Genomic DNA, 16,417 nt, shown 5'->3' on the forward strand with positions numbered 1-16,417 from the left:
CCTGACCACATTGTCACGCCATGAGGCTGTCCACCTCTCCCGAGTGGATGACCACAGTCTGTTAAGATTACAGTTGGCAGGGCCGGTGCTATGGCATAGTGGGTAAAGCAGTGCCAGCATCCCATGTGGGCACTGGTTCAAGTCCTGGCTGCTCCACTTCCAGCTCTCTGCTATGGCCTGGGAAAACAGAAGAAGATGGCCCAGTGCTTGGCACACTGTAATCACATGGGAGACCCGGAAGAAACTCTCGGCTCCTGGCTTTGGATCAACACAGTTCTGACCATTGCAGCCAACTGAGGAGTGAACCAGTGGATGGAAGACCTCTCTCTCTCTCTCTCTCTCTCTCTCTCTCTTCCTCCCCTCTCTCTGAGTAACTGGCTTTCAAATAAATAAATAAATTTTCAAGGAAGAAAAAAAGAATTACAGCTAGCTTCCTTTAGCATGTGTCAAATTCCCTGACAGTCTGACTCTCATCCCTCTCTCTGGACCCAGCAGCACGAATTGGCCAACTACTCCACACTCTTTACCATCACCAAGACTTCTAAATGGCACCAGAGTGACCAACTCAAAACACAAGGCACAGCCACTGTGCTCCATGCCCCGTGGTTTAGTGGTTAGGTTGCTAGTTAAAACCCTCATGTCCTGTGCGGCAGTGCCTGGGTTCGGGTCCTGACTTCATTCCTGACTCCTGCTTCCTGCGAATGCGCACACTGGGAGGAGGCAGGAGTGACTGCTCAAGTGGTTGGCCTGGCCCAGCCCTGGCTGTTTACAGGCATCTAGGGAGTGAACCAGCAGGTGGGAGGTCTCTCTTTGTCTGTCTGTCTCTCTCTCTCTCTGTTTCTTTCCCTCTTTCCTGCTCTCAAACTTAATAAATAAATAAATAAATGCCAAGATGTGGTGGCATCTGTCTGCTGGAGCACCAGCCCAGTGTCTCCAGTGGAGCCCCAGATCAACCTCCTCTCTCCCCAGTTTGGAGACTGGGGGCCTGCGTGCCTACTGAGGGCGTGTGCACTGAGTGACATTTGCTCATGTGGGTACAACACCTGACTCAGCTGTTCTTGAGCGCCCCAGTGCCTGCAAGAGACGTGGCAAGCCAGGGAGTTCAGGAACCTAGGCTAGGGTGAGAAGGAAGGTAAGGCCCAGGAGCCCAGGAGCCATTCTGGTTTCCAGTCCTCAGCTTACTACCTGTGTGACTGTGGGCCTGTTGGTTAAGAGCGCTAAGCTTTACTTCTCTCATATGCAAAATGCAGGTAATTATTACATCTACCTCGCAAAGCTGATGAAAAGATCAAATGAGGTAACACATAAAAAGTAGCCAGCCTGGTGCCTGGCACAGAGCAATTCTTAATAATTTGTAAGAGGGGGGAAAGAGGTTCCAGTGGTGAAGTTATGAGTCTTCAAGAGCCCTTGATACTGCATTTCACATGACTTTCTCAGAAAGCGAGCTGGGGCAGTGAGAAGCTAAAATGTGCTGGATCTGCGCCAACCTGGGGGACGTGAGAAGTGTCCTCCCTAGTTTGAAAGGCTTACCGGGCTGCAGAGCCACCCGGGGCACCTGGAGAGGCGTACGGGGAGGGGAGAGGAAGGGTGCTGTCTGTCCACAGAGCACTGCAGAGCCGAGGTGCACAGGGAGGAGACTAATTCTGGACCACAAACCACTGATGTGGTTAAAGGAGCTCCTCCTTGCCAGCTCAGAACCACAGCACAAGGGCAAACAACGACACACCCGATTTGGTGGCTTGGACATACTGGGTAGGAGGAAGTGGTATCCTGGGGAGGGGAAGACGCAGGTAGGAAGGGAGAGAGTTCTAATCCCACGAGGGATCCACGTGGCAGAAAGGTGAGCTTGTCCTCTTCTGTCTACCTGGCGTTTCACTAACAGGAAATCCAGTGCCGCAGTGCGAGAACTCTGTTTTTAAGCCAAACCCTACTTCTGGGCTGGTCAGCTTCCACGCTCCTGAGATCACGAGATGCTCAGCAGGGAACTGTCAGAACAGGAAGTGACAAAGGCAGCTGATCCCACTGCTGATATGAAACTCACAGTTCACGTTGAGTAACTGATTACACACAGAACACCCGGTCCTGCCAGGGGAAGGGAAGGGTTCATGGGCACACGTACTTTCGCTTTACAGTAAGTGTGCACATTGGCCAAGACAACACTAAGACCCTCAGAGCCAATGCTAATCCATTCTCCCCTCGTGATTCTCACCGTGACCTTTTAGGTGAAGAGGGCGGATACTCATTCATTCAATTTTATATATCCAAGAAGCATGGAATGGGTGGATAATTTGTATACTGGTCAGGCTAGAAATTCATATTTTGTCCATGAGTTGTTGCAAGCTATAGTGTTCAGAAAATGCACAGTGTGATCTTTAAGATAAAGTATAAAATTCAAAATAAAGAAATGAGTCTCTGATGATGAGTCCTGATGTCAGAAAGACGAAGCAAGTTTGGGCCAATCTCATTAAAGGAGTCATCGTACTTTATCCGTTAAGCAAAATAACTTTGTTTATGAAATTGGAAGTAGCCATGCCGGCACCGCGGCTCACTAGGCTAATCCTCCACCTGCGGTGCCGGCACCCCGGGGTTCTAGTCCCGGTTGGGGCGCCAGATTCTGTCCCAGTTGCTCCTCTTCCAGTCCAGCTCTCTGCTGTGGCCCGGGAGTGCAGTGGAGGATGGCCTAGGTCCTTGGACCCTGCACCCGCATGGGAGACCAGGAGGAAGCACCTGGCTCCTGGCTTCAGGTCGGCGCAGGGTGTCGGCTGCAATGCGCCAGCCATAGTGGCCACTTGTGGGGTGAACCAATGGAAAAAGGAAGACCTTTCTCTGTCTGTCTCTCTCTAATCTGCCTATCAAGAAAGAAAGAAAGAAAGAAAGAAAGAAAGAAAGAAAGAAAGAAAGAAAGAAAGAAAGAAAGAAAGAAAGAGAGAAATTGGAAGTAGCCAGTGCAATTAAACCTTGCACACATTTTCATTTGAAACATAACTATTTCCAATGTTAATCTAGACTGCTAGTAGTTGAGATTGTCGCCTGGCAATTTCTCTGGGGGTTCCTGGTACCTTGGGCAATGAGGATGTTCATGCACAGTAAGAGCCTGGAGTCTGGGGATGCCTGAAGTCTCTGTGCAATTCAGTCACCTCTGTGAGCTTAGCTGGCATCTCTTCAAACCCATTTCAGTTGTGAATGATTATATTGGTCAAGTCAGTCTTTGGAATCACATTCAACTATCCCAACACATCCAGGGTAGGAGAGTGTTTTAGAAAATAGCTGACAAGCTGCAAAACCAAAGAGCCCACCTCACGACGCGACTTTGGGGACAGGGAAGTGGGCAAAAGGCTGAAAGCAGGCTATGGCACCAAAAGCATGCCTTCCAGACAATGCCAGTAACAACGTGAGCATGACCACAAGGTTCAGAGGAATTTGACCTTTGCACAGAGCAGGGTACGTCTGACATGTTCCCTTGTCTAAGATCTCTGCTCTGTCCCGGTTTCACTCCTCTGCCCTGCTGATCCTTTGAGCTGCACTTTGTCAGGGAAACTCATTAGAGTGACTCTCTCGAGACCGTCGAGCCAAGGGGCAGCATTTCTCTCTGATGCCTATGACGCTCAGCCTGGGGACCTGCCCTGTCTGTGTGATTTCTAGAAAACCTGTTGGTGCACAGGAAGTTGCTAGCGTTCTTCACCAACGCCATCAATCTGATCTTTGCATTACATTTAAAAGTTCCTTCTCAAAGTAGCCGTTAAGTTTTAGATCAGGGGACACACGGGTCAGTGGGCAAGCCATAAACGTCAAATGTCACTCATGCTGCGTTTGGGACAAGGCCGGAGATCGAGAGCAGCTCCTTCAGCTCTGTCTGCATGCCAGTCTCTGCCATCATCACCCATTGTGGTTTCTGAGCCCCAGATTTCTCACCTGCAATGGCAGGACGATAACATCTACAGTGGGGTATTTTTTTTTAAAGATTTATTTACTTGAAAGTCAGAGTTATAGAAAGAGGGAAGGACAGAGAGAGAGAGAGAGAGAGAGAGAGAGAGAGAGAGAGATCTTACATCCCCTGTTTCATTCCCCAGATGGCCACAATGGCCAGGTGGAAACCAGGAACCTGTAGTTTCATATGGATCCTCCAGAAGGGTGGCAGGGGCCCAAACACTTGGGCCATCTTCCACTGCTCTTCCCAAATGCATTGTCAGGGAGCTGGATAGGAAGCGGAGCAGCCGAGACTCAAATCTGTAAGCCGGTGTCACAAGCAGTGACTGCCCAGCACACCGCAATGCCATGGGGTATTCTTGTAAGAATTGGGCTTCTTGAATATGAGTGGTCTTCAAAAAGTTCAGAGGAAGTGCAGATTATGGGAAAACTACATGCATTGCAAAATTTTGGCACCAAATAAATTTATCTTTCCATTTCATTTCCACAGATGTTTTGAAGTTCCCTGGGACGTAAAGTACCTGGCTCCTAGCAGACGTTGCTAAATAGTAGTGGTAGTAACTATTAAATTCTTCAAAACTGTGTCTGACAACAAGATCATAAGCTGAAAAATACTCCTCTGAAGATATCCAGGTTCTGTCTTTCCCTCGAACTTGAGAACATATCCCTGTGGATGAATATGAAAAGTTTCTTTCTCTTCCATATTCTCAACATTTCACGTCACTCTGGTCACCACAAGTGTGTGTGTGTGTGTGTGTGTGTGTGTTGGCACATTGCCCACCCCTTTTCCAGCACCAGCTGGGTGTACTAGAATTCAAATCAGTTGTGACACTATCTACCTGGAGGCAGCATCTGGCCCCGGAGGTTAAGGCCTCAGTCCCATGAGACTGCCCCCACCTCAGACGCCAAGCACAGTCCAGAGCTGTCGCATGTACTTCTAATGGATCAGCTATATATTGGGATTCCCATGATCTTCTCCTTGCCTCCACAATTTGCTAGAATGGCTCACAGACCTGAGGGAAACACTTGGTTTTACCAGCTTATAATGTAATAAAGGATATGGCTGAACAGCTAGAGGGAGAGTACGTGGGATCAGTTCTGGGGGGATGCTGAGCGCAGGTGCTCCTGTCCCTGTGGAGGTGGGGGACGCTGTCCTCTGGCGCGTGGATGTGGTCACCAACCTGGAAGCTATCAAAACCCCAAACTTCAGGGGTTGCTTTTTTAAGTCTCAACACGTAGGCCTAACCAGCTCTTATCTCAATCTCCAGTTCCTACCACCACCGCAGAGCGTGGGGGTACTTTGAAAGCTCAAAGTGGCTTCATCGTCCTCGTGGCCAATGCCCATCAAGAACCATCCAGGAGCCCAGTCAAGAGTTGCCCCCCCTAGGACAAAAGATACTCCTGTCCCCCAGGGACCACCGAGAGACCTCGGAGCTCCGTGTCGGGACCCGGAGACAAAGATGACAGATTGGAACAGAGGTTGCTCCTCTCCTAGTACCTCGAACCTGTAGGAACACACGAGGGTTTTAGGCACTCTGTGTCAGAAGCCAGAGACAGAGATCCGTATGCCGATGTCTGTTATTTCACAAAGGTAAAGGGATCTGGGGCAGATGTGATTCCGCCAAGGAGCTTACTATGGGGACACTCTTCCTGGGTGACTCAGGTGGACCCGGGTTGGAATCACAGGGAGGCAGGAGAAGATCTGACCACAACTATCGGAGATGCAGAAGTGGGATCAAAGGAACGCCAGAAAGGGGCCAGGAGGCACGGAGGGCAGGCGCCTCCAGGACCGGGAAAAGCTAAGGAAACAGACCCCCTGCCCCCCGAGACGTTTCAAAGAGAACCTATTGGCTGACACCTTGACTTTGGCCATGTGAGTCTGACTCTGAACCCCAGAGCTGTCAGTGACTAAATCTGTGTTCTTTGAGCCTGTGGAGTTGGTAATCATTTGTTGCAGTAGCAAGGGGAAACTCAAAGGCTGTGGAATCCCTTTGCCTGTGTGGCCCATAAGCTGCCTCTGGAGGCATGTTTCAACCAAAGCGTGTTTCCTATCTTTTCAAAATGAGATGCTCACACATTAATGGTGCACTTATTCTGTACCAGACTCAAAAGTGGGCAAGCCTACCATGGGAAATGCTTACAGGAGGAAGAACAGAGACCAGACCACAGAGCCATCGCCAGCGGTCCTCTGCCTTCCTTGTGCATTTGAGTTGCCTGAGTATTCATTCAAATGAAGATTCAGATTCAAGAAGCCTGGAGGCTGGCCTGAGACAGCATTTCTTTTTCTTTTTAAAGATTTTATTTATTTGAGAGGCAGGATTACACAGAGAGAGAGAGAGAGAGAGAGAGAGAGACGGAGAGAGAAGAGATGTCTTCCATCTGCTGGTTCACTCCCCAGAGGAGCGCAATGGCCAGAGCTGGGCTGATCTGGCGCCCATATGGGATGCACGCACTGCAGGCACTTAGTCTACGACGCCGCGGCGCCAGCCCCATAAGACCACTTCTAACACCCCCCCCCCCCCCCGATGACGTAGTGCTGCTGGTCTTCAGGCCGTACTCTGATGAGCCAGGCTCTAGAGCACGAGTTTCAGGGCACACATTGAGTGGCATTGCCTGTTCCCTTAATGGATCTGCCATTAGCTAAGTTCCCGCTTCTCTCCAGCGCTTTGTCAGTCTCCTTGAGAGGTACCCAGTTACCTACTGCGTGCTCACAGCTGGTAGCACGCCATTCATTTCTGCTCCCACCAAGGCCATCATGTGGATGAACTCAAGTGTCTGCTCCCCCACCTAACGACTGCACCCCAAGCTAATACAGTCTTATTATAGAATCACAATGATATGAAGTAGGTTATTTAAGCCAGTGAAATATGAGTGCAAAGGAACAACAGAATTCTACCTATGAAAACTAGGCTAACAGCTTTAGAAAAGGAGGAGAGTGAATACCACTAGAAAACATGTACATTTGTGTGTGGGTAAGTGCAGGGAGAAATCGTCCAAATCTCTGCACTTGGCATGACATCCACTATGTCTAGGCTTTCACCCTCATTCCAAAGGAACCAGAACTTTCAGGGCTTTCTGGATAAAGTTTATCCATATGCATCTGCTTTATAGGTAAGTGTGAAGGGCCACTCCATGGGGGGATGGCGCATTTGTTTACATTCCAGGCCTCTGAGTCCACGTTGGCCACACTGGAGCTTTGTCAGCACCACAGACCTGTGGGAGGCTGTGATTCATCTCTCATCTTGTGCAGGGGAAGAGTCTGAAGGTCAAAAGAAAGGAGCAAATTGATGCAGGTTTGGAACCTGTAAAAACTGCAACATCCTGACCCCGTGGCCGGTCACGATGCTTCTGCCACACTTTGCCCTTTTGGAGGGGGGTCCTTAGTAGATGGAGCTCAGGACCTACCTGTGGCTTAACGTGTGCTTAACTCTCTCAGGAATGTTAAGCAATTGGCATGAAACAGATGCTGCTAGACATATGGAATGTCACTTTCTGACATGTAAGAGAGATCTGTACTTACTGTTCCACTAGGGTCAAAGAATAAAGAGAAAGATGGGCTGTGGCAAAGCCATACCAACTCGAAGGAAGTCTGGGCAGAAAATGCTATGCAGTGGAATAAGGATATACCTCTTAGATAACCCCAGGGTTCCCATGTTGGTTTGTCACCAGTGTGAGTGCTACCCAAGAAAGCGTTGTGTGGTTGAGGATTTAAATAAAACTATTTACAGTATGGCCATTCTCAATGTTTTTGTGCTTGACAATAAAACTTCCATTTCATTAGATTATTGAGGCAAACAGGCTCATATTTCATGTTTTCCGAGAGGGAAGGAAGTTCATCCCAGCTCTAGGCAAGGAGAGAAGTAGTTCAAGGCCAACTTAGGAACCCCATGGGTCTCTCCCCTGTCAAGCTGATTCATGGTAGTGTCCCTGCCTATCTTGAAAGGTCTACATACGGGAGGAGTGAGCCACAGAATGTAAACAGTCATCCATCATTTCCATTTGGCCTGGCAGGTAAGTGCTAATTCAGACTCCCTTGTCCCACACTGGAGTGCTTGGGTCCACCTCTGGTTCCAGCTTCCTGCTAATGCAGACCCAGGGAGGAAGTGGTGATGACTCAAGTAGTTGGATTCCTGCCACCCAGTTTTGATCTCATCCCATTCCTGACCACTGCAAGTATTTGAAAAGTGAACCAGAGATTGGGAGCACACTCTCTCGCTTTCTCATAAAGAAATCAAAATTAAAAAGAAAATAAACATTTCCATAGCATCGGAGTGCAGTGGTTCACCTTTACCTTTGGGAGATACGTTCCAAGACACCTAGGAGATGCTTGAAACTTCCAAAAGTACAGAATCTTATATATACTGCCTTTTGTCCTATACAAATTCATATAACGCTTAATTTATAAATTAGGCACAGCATGAAATTAACAGTAACTAAATAACAGAATAATTATAACAACATACTGTAATGGAAGTTATTTCAAAGTTAAGAACTATTTCTTTCTGGAATTTTCCATTTAATATTTTAGGACCAAGATTGAGTGCAGGTATCTGAAACCACAGATAAAGAGAACTACAGGACAATGTTGTACCTGAGCAAGTGTAAACAAAGGAGCGCCACACATTGATAAAATTTGGTGGTCCTTTATTGCCGGTGGTGGAGAGTGGGCTCATGCCCTAAAGAACTCTCCACCCTGAAGCCCAAAGCAACAAGGTTTATAAAGACAAAAACCACAAAATCAGGAGGGGAATACATGGTTGCTAGGATCGGGGAGGGGGGAATACATGCTTATTGGGGTCAAGCTGACCTAAAACCTATGCGAAACTAGTATCAATTATAATCTTGACAATACCAGTTACAATCTTAACAATTCCAATTATAATCTTGACATTAATCCAGGTATTGGTTTTAATCATATGTAGGACATAGACAAATTACATTTTTATCATTAACCCAGGTGCAGCCTATCCACTTCCAAGCTTGAGCGGTCACGCTAGGGGGTTTCTGTGCCCTGCCAAGTGTGATGTAGTGGACTGCTATTGTTTAACTGTCTTAGATCCAAGTTTCAGACCAGAGTCTCACAGTGTGGGGGTCACCTTCCCAGAATGGAGTCTCAGGTTCTGAAAATGGAGTGCCTACTGTCAAGGTGTTACTTCAACAACTGTATTCCAAAGGGGTCACATAGATTTCTGGAGGGGACCCCCCAGAAACTCCCCTCCTTTTTCCTTAACTTCTCCTCTCCTTCTTCTTTTGCAATGGGTTATAAGGAACAAGAGTACCAAGTCTTAGTAAAAGCAAACAAACAGAAAACAGGGCCTTCTGATTTGAGCTGGCAAGCCAGGCATATCTCTTTTTCTTTCTGCTCTCCCAAGATCCCACCTAAATAGTAAACAGGATAGACAAGGAGGAAGGTCATATATGCTAAGGATTTTCATGAATCTCTGGAAACCGGTCCATGGGTGGAATTACACCAAAAGCCACAGAAGCAACAACACTCAGAACACAATCTAGACATACCCAAGGCAGAGCAGGGAGCCAGGAGGAACCCTGGACTCAGAAAGGGCAGGTAGGACAATGACTGAACAAACACCTAGGAAACAGACAATGGAGTAGGTTCATTCTGTAACCCCCCACCCCCTTTCAGATATCCTTGGTTCTTAGGCCCCAGTCCTGAACCAGGGAGCTGGACTTTGCAGCCACTTATCTGCATGTCTAGGGGGGCTAGGGCCCCAGAAAAGTCCTTTACTGGGGTATTCAACTGCTAAACCAGACTCAGTCATCATCATCAAAATTACCCAGACATCTTGTCAACCCCCTGTCCCTTGCTGGGTGCGGTTCCCACACATTCTAATTCAGTACGTCAGCCTCAGTTGTGGGGTTGGATTTGCATGTCTACCAAATTCCCAGGTGGTGTTGAGGGTGATGTGTGGAGACCCCCTGGATCTGAGGAGGCGGTCACCAGTGAAGGGGCACGGCGTCTTCTGACATTTTAAGAGTGGTTCTAACCTGACTTCCTGCCCTCGTGTTTCAAGTGAAGCCGCCCAGAGCACCTGCTGCATCCGCACGCTCAGAGCTTAGTCACTCCTCTCGATTAGGGAAGTTATGATTGTAACCAACAGAAGAGCTAAAAGCGGAAATATTCAAAAGTGGCTTCTTTGGGGAGCAGGTGGGAGAGCGGGGAGAGAGGCAGGAACATCTTACTGTTGCTGTATGCTCATGTGAATGGTTGGGACTTTTTCTTCCTCTGTGTTATTGCTGTAATAAGAATACTTTTGTGGTGCATACATTTTATTTTCTTAGTAAACTTTTCATCTTGCCTCTGAATATGCATTTCCATATATCAAGATCAAGGTTATGAATGGAGTTTGATATAAATTGGAATAACTATTCTTTCTAGGATGCCAATAATCGAGTTAAAATCATCATAATGAGGTTGAAAAACTATTAACCTATGTCTTGGACACACATTCATCTTGGGAAAGACACTCTTCTCCATAGGACAAATATTTTGAGAAAGCCCTTGGCCAAATTGATCTCCCTTCCTTCTCAAGCCGCTGGCACCAGCACCAGCATCAGGGACCCCCTGAGGGCCAGCACCAAGGGTGGGGAGAGGAAAGAGCTGAATGCTCTCACCCAAAGCCAGAAGCCCTTGGGGCGCCTTGAGGATTGTAGCGGGGAGCAGAGGAAGCAAGGAGAGGGGCTAGGAGCTGCATTCCGAAGGAGAGGGGCGAGGAGGCTGCATTCCGTCAGTGATTTCACGTGGTGAAACACACCACACAAGAGGTCAAGTTGCAAGCTTGACATGGCGTAACCTAGACAACACAGGAGGAAGTGGAAGGCCAAGAAGGCAGAAGAGACTCAGGTCTACAGCAGGTTTGTCCACACTAGAGAGATGGAGAAGAGACCTGGGTTTCACTTTCCACGGGCCCCGTTACTAGAGGGTTGAAGGCAACTTCACCTATAGCACAAGGGGCGGCTCAGCTTCCAGAGCTGAATCCCTGCTACAAACAAGCTAGAAAACGAGCAAGATTTCAGCCTTGTGAAATTGTCAGATGACGGGGGACTCTGAACTCCTGACCTCTCACTCACCTGTGCAGAGACCTCTTCGGGGAAGTTTGTGGGTGGGGGTGGGGTGGGATGAGGGGTGTCCAGCAGTGTCCTGTGTCCCCTGGGCTAGATGTCACGGTGGACAAAAGCCAAGCAGGTGCTCCAGCTGGAGCAACTCAGAGCTCCTGGGCTAGTGTTTATCAATGGGGGAGGCCAGAAAACCAAGTCTTGACCACGACAGGGATGCTCTCAGCAGATGCATCAAAAGCCGGCCGGCGCAGCGGCTCAATGGGCTATTCTTCCGCCTTGCGGCGCCGGCACACCAGGTTCTAGTCCCGGTCGGGGCGCCGGATTCTGTCCCGGTTGCCCCTCTTCCAGGCCAGCTCTCTGCTGTGGCCAGGGAGTGCAGTGGAGGATGGCCCAAGTACTTGGGCCCTGCACCCGCATGGGAAACCAGGATAAGTACCTGGCTCCTGCCATCAGATCAGAGCGGTGCGCTGGCCGCAGCGCACTGGCCGCGGCAGCCATTGGAGGGTGAACCAACAGCAAAAAGGAAGACCTTTCTCTCTCTGTCTCTCTGTCTTTCTCACTGTCCACTCTTCCTGTCAAAAAATAAATAAGAAAAAAAAGCCTACAGTTGTCGGTCTAGTTCCCTCCATAATCATTATTTCATTCATCATCTGAGAAACAGAGACTCTGGTTCAAATGGTACTTATGTTCCATTTGGTTCAGGTTCCTCCCTAATACCCAGGAAATAATCTGAAGTTCTGCCATTAGTACAAAATCATTGTTATTATTCCATTTTCCTGGGAACTTAATGGGTTCTGTTCATCAATTTCTTTTCTTTTAAAATTCTTTGAAAATTCATGTTTGTGCCTTTTTTAAAAAGCACTTTAATTTCTCTTCACAATTGCAAGGCCAGGTTGATTTTTTTTCCCTTTCTATGGCCAATTCTTCTTTTCCTTTATAAATTACCTATTTGACCCATTTGCTGACCTAACATAAAAAAAAAATCATGCAATCTGCCCTGGGTAATTGGCTGCTTCCTCTATGGAGTGAGTAGAAGTGATGGTCATTAGATTCGTTCATAAAGCATCTCTCAGAGAGGATAACACTATTATCTTACGGAAAGGCATTCTTTAACTTATTAGAAAATAAAGGGAATTAAAAACTTGAGGAGAAATATATGTAAATGTGAATTTAGTCTCAGTAATCCAAAGCCCATTGCATTCTGGTCTCTTTGCCTCTACTCTAAGCAAGGATCACAAGGGGCAGTGCAGGTGTCCACGCTGGCTGACCCATGTTAACTGGGTCCTCCCTGACCTCAGGGACAGCACTCATGCCAGACCCAGGGAGGCAAAGCGGGACTGAAATACCAGACACACTCACTGGCCAAATTACAGGACATTTGGAGCTTGGCTTAACCTGCTCCAAATGATAACCCGGTAGAGAAAAGTTGTCAGTTTTTCTACATCCATTACCATTGGGAATACAAGTGTTTGTCAAGAGGAAAAACCCTTGTTTCTTAGCTCCCTCTGCTGGCCTTTCAGAAAACCAGTCCCCTTCTCCGAGTCCTGGAGCTTTGTACACAGAGGACCTTGTTCCTGCCCAGAGTGAGCTGACGTGGAAGTCAGGTCCACATCAACCTGGGAAGGCAGGCCTTGGTCTCTCAAGGAACCAATATCCCACAATATGAAAATGGAAGAAGGCCTTCCCAATGCAAGTCCAAATTAAAATGCAGCTTCTCCAGTATTCTCCGCAAGAAGTAAGCCTGCAGTGCAATCCCAGGAAAGTTTATTCTGAAAAAGAATCCTAGGTGAGGAGCCACAGGTCCTGAAGGTATTTATTTATTTTCAGTTTTATGCTTAATGCAGATCCCAGTTGCCACAGTTTAAAAATGTCTTTTGTAGGCCTAGTTGGGTAAGAAATGGAGAAATAGCTAATCACTAACCTGACTCGACATGTTTGACTACTGAAATGGAATCTACAGCCTTGCTTCTTTTGACTAAAAAAAAATCTGTTAATTCTCTTATCATTTCTTCACAGTTCCTATCCTGAAAGACTCTCAGGAACCAATAAGAGCCATTCGGAGACACTGCATCTGGGTTCCCAAAGGCTTTGCTGCTATCCTGTCTCACTTTTCTCATTTCTTCTCCTGTGTCATTGCATTCCAATCAGGCCCTTGAGCTGCCAACTACAGAGCCGCCCAATGTCTGAAGGGTCACAGCCCTCAATCTGTCCATGGCCATTCGGCATGCAGGGTGGCAGGGGAGCCAGGGCACAATGCTGGGCGACACACTCTGCACACCAGGCCCATAGTCCTGAAGGTTATAGATCAAATCTATCCCTGGCGAGAGAAGAGATGGCACCAGGTCAGCCCAGCCACTGCAGACTGGTTCTCACTGACCAGGGCACAATTTACACTCAGATTCCAGTTCAAGGTGCACCAAGAAAAAATAGTTTCAAGGCTCCAGGCTATATCCATGACCTTGGCCTAGCCAAGGTTATGCTTTACTGTTATTATATCCTGAATTCCCTGAGGACTTCAATCAAGGTAACCTGCTACCTAAAAATAAAACTCAGTAAACTATATTCTTTTTTTTAAAGATTTATTTATTTATTTATTTGAAAGCCAGGGTTACACAGAGAGAGGAGAGGCCAAGAGAGAAGTCTTCCATCCAATGGTTCACTCCTCAGTTGGCCGCAACAGTTGGAGCTGCACCAATCTGAAGCCAGGATCCAGGAGCTTCTTCCTGGTCTCTCAGGCGGGTGCAGGGGCCCAAGGGCTTGGGCCATTGTCTACTGCTTTCCCAGGCCACAGAAGAGAGCTGGATCGGAAGAGGAGCAGCTGGGACTTCAGGCCAGGTGCTAACGCGCTGCGCCACAGCGCCGGTCTCAGGAAACTGTGTTCTAAAATACACATCCCATCTGTACCTCTAATGACATATATCATGTTTTGGTGTCTGGGTTTTTCTGTATTAGTTTGGCTACTCCAGCCCACATATCTCTGGTAGGCCCCGGGAGCTGTGTACCTAGGGGAGGGAACCTTACTCCTGTGGTATTCACGCAGCTCTGCGGTCATTGCCCTTGGCTGAGCACTGTGGTCTCTCTTTAGCTCTTCATGTACACAGAAATTTCCTGGCTTGTGGTTACCACACTCTGGCAGGCAGATCCTGTCCCTGCTCCAGTGCAGCTCATCCAAGGATGGCCATTAGTGCCACTGCCTGCTGCAAACAGTGAGCCCTGAGGCACAGAGTCGTGCAATGCTCTCAATGGGAATGAGAGAGTATGAGTGTTACGTGCTGAATAAGGGATCCCACAGCAGGACTGCTTGAGTCTGTGGTACTACAGAATTTTCCATTTTCCCTTCCGCCTAGATATGTGGGCATCTAAGCTAAAGGCAGACCGTGGCCTCTGAAGTCCCACTCACCCAGGGAAGCACATCTTTGTTACTGGTCCAAGCTCCCCTTGTTTGGTTCTTTCCTGCCCCAGATCACAACCTTGCACAGCCAGCTCATTCTAAGCCATCCCACTAGGTCACCAGAAATACCCAGTGATGTCTGAACCCCAGCAGGATGTGCAGAGACAACACGGCACCAACCAGAAGACGCCCTTACCCACAATGCAAGCGGCCATCTGTCAAGTCTGTTCACAGGTTAACCAAATCAGTCTGAATGCTTCACCATAGGCTGCTCTCCAGTTGCAATCTCCATACAAAAAATATGCTTTTCATTGGAAAAGGTGCTTTTCCTCAAAGGAAAGACACCTTCACATACTCACAGTGGAACTGGAATGACTGTGTTTTGATCACACTAATCGACATTCGTAAGTTTTTATCTTCAGGAGTGGTGAGATGGGGGGAAGGGCATGTGTGTCCAATGTCAAGAACAGAAAAGATCCAACCATTAAGCAAGACATCATCATTTCTTGGAAGTACTTTAGTGAAAGTAAAGAGAAAATAGGAACATTTTTACAACAAAAAATATGTTCATTTTTAAAGGGTATACCATTCAAAATAAACAACAAAGACACTTGAAAGTGAATGCAAGTGTTAACTTCAGAATGTGCCCAGTAGAAAAGGTCATAAAATCTCAAGTTCTCCCACTTGGTCTCTAGGTCATTAAAAAAGACACAGGCATATACATCTATTATTTCACATCACTGAGATTTAAAGATAGAAACCGAGACCTTTTCAAATTTGTTCTCTTAAATTGACCATTGATACAGAACAATGAATCCTCATTTGTCATTTGATCAGATCAGTTCTTCCCATCCAAGCGCCACAATTGAATTAGCCCGGATGCAGACTTGCCCTCCTTCTCACCACACCACCTCCCTTCCCAGGCTCGCATCTCTTCTGTCTTCTGCCTCTGCTTCCTACTGCCCTTCCACGTATACTTTTAGAAAAGTCTTTTGGAGGCCTGCATCGTGGCATAGCAGGTCAAGTCCCCACTTGTGAAGCTGGCATCCCATATGGGCACTGGTTGAAGACCCAGCTGCTCCACTTGCAATCCAGCTCCCTGCTAATGACCTGGGAAAGCAGTAGAAGATGGCCCAAGTCCCTGGGTCCCTGTAACCCACTTGGGAGACCTAGAAGAAGCTCCTGATTCCTGGCTTGGCCTGGCGGCCCAGCCCCAATCATTGTGGCCATTTGGAGAGTGAACCAGTACATGGAAGATCTCTCTCCTCCTCCTCTCTCTGTAACTCTGCCTTTCAAATAAGAAAAAAAAATCTTTGAAAAAGTGGAAGTCTTTTGAATGACCTCATTTCTTTCTACCTCTGTGTGCATTGATGCCAATGAGTCATCTCCTTCAAGTACGTTTGACTTCTGAAGCTTCATCTCTAACTGTGTACTGAAACTTTTCTTTTTTAATGAAAATCTAATATCCGCTGTCTGGGAGGTACAGGGAGACACGAAAACCCCTGATTCCACAGCCTTGCAATCCCAAGCCCTGGTGTTCCTTGCCAGTGGATTCCAAGTCTCTGTGTATTTTCTGTTGCCTATCACCTTGGACTTGGAAGTCAGCACTATTTCTTGAGTTGGGTAGGATTTGCTGGAAATTTGGAGAAACACCAGGCAGCACGGTTCCCTCTACCATCTCACATGTCCCTTCTACCTTCGTTCTTCTTTTCTCTGAATATACCCTGTGAACCCCAGATTCTTCCTTTGCTATTATGGGGAGCATTTTCTCTCTCTTACAGACTCTCCTCCAAAACTCACAGACAGCAACTCTGAGGCAGGCAGTGGAACTGTTCACCAGGACTTCCCTTCCCTGGAAGATGATGGGATTCTGAAGAGAAGATGTTCTTTTGCCCGTATGTAAGGTGGTTTTGAAAGGAGTTAAAAAGGCGGCTGGAAGACAACCAGCTTTGGTAGTTCAGAACAGACCACGGGTCAGCCTTCTGTGGGGCACCACGGGGAGAGGGGCTGGATGAGGAAGGG

Source organism: Oryctolagus cuniculus, chromosome 2 (genome assembly GCF_051225735.1).
Source record: "Oryctolagus cuniculus isolate XC-2025 breed Fujian yellow rabbit chromosome 2, ASM5122573v1, whole genome shotgun sequence".
Taxonomy (NCBI): domain Eukaryota; kingdom Metazoa; phylum Chordata; class Mammalia; order Lagomorpha; family Leporidae; genus Oryctolagus; species Oryctolagus cuniculus.